Source organism: Calliopsis andreniformis, unplaced genomic scaffold (genome assembly GCF_051401765.1).
Source record: "Calliopsis andreniformis isolate RMS-2024a unplaced genomic scaffold, iyCalAndr_principal scaffold0398, whole genome shotgun sequence".
Taxonomy (NCBI): Eukaryota; Metazoa; Arthropoda; class Insecta; order Hymenoptera; family Andrenidae; genus Calliopsis; species Calliopsis andreniformis.
Window position 1 is genome coordinate 9,896 of NW_027480807.1, and position 2,943 is coordinate 12,838.

At 40.3% G+C, this 2,943-nt stretch overlaps 1 long non-coding RNA gene across 1 annotated transcript; it reads left to right on the forward strand.

The window, feature by feature from the left end:
* Positions 1 to 274: 274 nt before the first annotated feature.
* On the forward strand, positions 275 to 778 carry LOC143187876 (uncharacterized). The gene is made up of 3 exons (XR_013003341.1): positions 275 to 346; positions 554 to 640; positions 731 to 778. It is a non-coding gene; the product is annotated as an uncharacterized LOC143187876 (long non-coding RNA).
* The last annotated feature ends 2,165 nt before the right edge of the window (positions 779 to 2,943 follow it).

Below are 2,943 nucleotides of genomic sequence, written 5' to 3' on the forward strand. Positions count from 1 at the left end.
AAAATTTTGATTACAGACCAACAATAATGCATTATTTAATATAGTATTAATAAGATGCAGTTATGATTAGAAACATGGTTCTGATTCCTGAATATACATGCATCATACAACACATCACTACATTGTCTCTGTAGCTGAACGCTGTGAGACTGTAGAATCTTGCCATGCAGGTGAAAGATAAGAATGATGATCTAGTGGGGACAAAACTAGTGGGGATAGCTATATATAACGTGTGATCTGATGAAACATTGTTGCAATTCAGAATAAAAATTTATAAAAATCCAAATTATATTTTTTTACATTGGAAAGATTCCCAAAAAAATTGGAATCGGCAGCACTGGATATCGTAAGTACTATTTTCACTTTAATTATACTTTAATTAAGCTGTAACGAGCTTCTCTCTGGAATACTTTCAGATAGTGACATTGCATTGAGAGTAACTGAAAAGATATTGTCTGAGGGTACTCCTAGAGTAGCTCGCGATAGTTTTTACATTGTCAAGCGTCCACGCACCCCTAAATTTATAAAATTAATTCTTTATGTATTTTTTCAGCTCATAAACCATTGGTTTATGAGGTTCTATGCCATGCGACGTCGGCGGCAGCAAAACATCTGCGAGGAGCACCAGGCGTATCACGCCGTAATTACCATTTCCGAATAATACATTTTAATAAAATACTTATTCCATTTAATTTTTTATTAATTTTCTGTATCCTTCGTTTGCTTACAGCTTATAAACTTAGTGTTTATAATGCACCGTGAAGAGCGCCGACGCCGACAATATAATAACGTGTTACGATCCGAGGGCTAGATAGTCCGACCGAGGGTGAGGGTTTTTTGGGATATTGTTATTGTTTCGTGGACGAACCAACGGGTAACTTTGCACTCGTTGAGAGCCACCTCACGGATGTAGACGAACCAGTGCGCAAAGGCCAACACCGGGAGCCTCCTCAGGTTTTAGGTAGGTTTTCGTGGACGAACCAACACTCAACTTGGCGAGTATCGGGAGCCACTAGGGTGGAATAAAGACTGTGAACGAACTAGTGAGTAACTTTGCACTCGCCAGGAGCTACGGGACGTGGACGAACCAGTGCGCAATGGCCAACACCAGGAGCCACTTGTAGGTTAGGAAAGGGACCTTCGCAAGGATTGCGAAGATGTTAGTATAGCCTCGTAACTTTTAAATTTATAATATATCTCGAGCGGTAAAGATATAATATTTGTGGGATCGTTACGCGTTCGCTTCTTATTGGATTTAGGAAAGGTTTTGATTGAACTAAGTCCAATTTAACAAACCTTATAAAAATGTATATTACTACACGTTTAAGTTTGACTCGAAGGAATACAATTGTCGATGAGCTTTAAGTGTCCCGGAACTACGTCCTCTCTCTCTAGATTACGCACAGATGTATGCGGGGGACGCGTCGTTAAGACCACGTTACAGTGAATTTACTTTACGTACTGTACTCTATGATTCTGCTCGAAGGAGAACTAATGCTCGATCTTGCTTCCAGTCTCAGCCGCATACTGAACTCGAACTGGATTGGAAATGAGCCCGCTAGACCGAGTCTCTTGGCCTTCTTATAGTCAAAAATCTATGACAAAAATGGTGGGGACTCGGCTGCACGCCACCGCAGTCGCTCGGACGGCAAACTCGTGCTCTCATTGGGCGGTGTTTTTCATTAATAACTGGTTAACAAAGCCTCATCTTACATTTTCGCTAAGGAAAAAGTTGTTTCAAATCACCCCCTGAATCACCCCTTTTAAGGAATTGCGACATTTTTGTTACACCCTGTATACCACTAAAACCGATGCTTGGGAAGTTTCGAGTCATATTGGTGAAATGTCACCGAGCTGAAGAAATATTGCGAATTTCACGTCAAACGCCTACTGTTCTAGGGAGGAACGGGTTCGAAATAAATTCCGCAATTCTTAGTTACGAGAAAAATATATATTATTACCATGTCCGCGTGTCGCGGTGCTGCGTCGTCATAAAGACTGTTCCCATCGGATGCTCCCCACTCCGCCATCGGTGAAAGCCTGTTTCACATAGTTTTATCATTGGCGCGCAATTCAACACCTGCCTTAACGTAAAAGTACGCATTATATATCGCTGAAAACGATGCTTAGGCAAGTTTAGAGTCATATTGGTGTAATACCACCGCACTTGACAAAATAATGCGGATTTCACGTCAAACGTCAACTTTAACGTAAAACTACGCTATATACCACTGACATCGATGCTTGGGCAAGTTTCGTGTCATACTGGTGAAATATCGCCATGCTTGCTGTAATACTGCGAATTTCGCGTCAAACGTCGACTGTAACGTGAGACTACGCAGTATATATCACTGAAATAGATATTTGGGCAAGTTTTGCGCTATGTCAGTAAAATATATCCGCATTTGATGAAATATTGCGAATTTTAAGTCAAACGTCGATTTTAATTTGACACTACGCATTACAAGTCACTGGAAACGATGTCTCGACAAGTTTCCAGACGTATTGGTGAAATATAACCGCGTTTGCCTACGAAGTACCACCTTTCTGAATAGGTAATTTAGAAGAGGATACCGTGGAGGTTTTAGTGGGTGAGAGTCCCACACTACTCTGACAGACCTAAGGTGTGCGGTAGGACATTTCCTCCACGTGATACTAAAAAGAAAAAAAAATCCAGGCCGCAGTTTGCACCCAGGCTGCAGTTTGAGCCGCTACTCAACCAGATCGGACAATTAGGGCCGCAGAAATCGATTTGAAAAGCATAAAATTGAGAACAAGTAAGCAGTTTTTCGATCTTATGATAGATACCGATACAGCGGATGGCAGAATAATGATTGTATTTAGTGTAATAGTAATTTAGTAATAATTTTAATTCCATAAACTTCAAAAATTTATATGCTCATACACTAAAATATAAAGATTTAACAAAAAATTAACCATGAT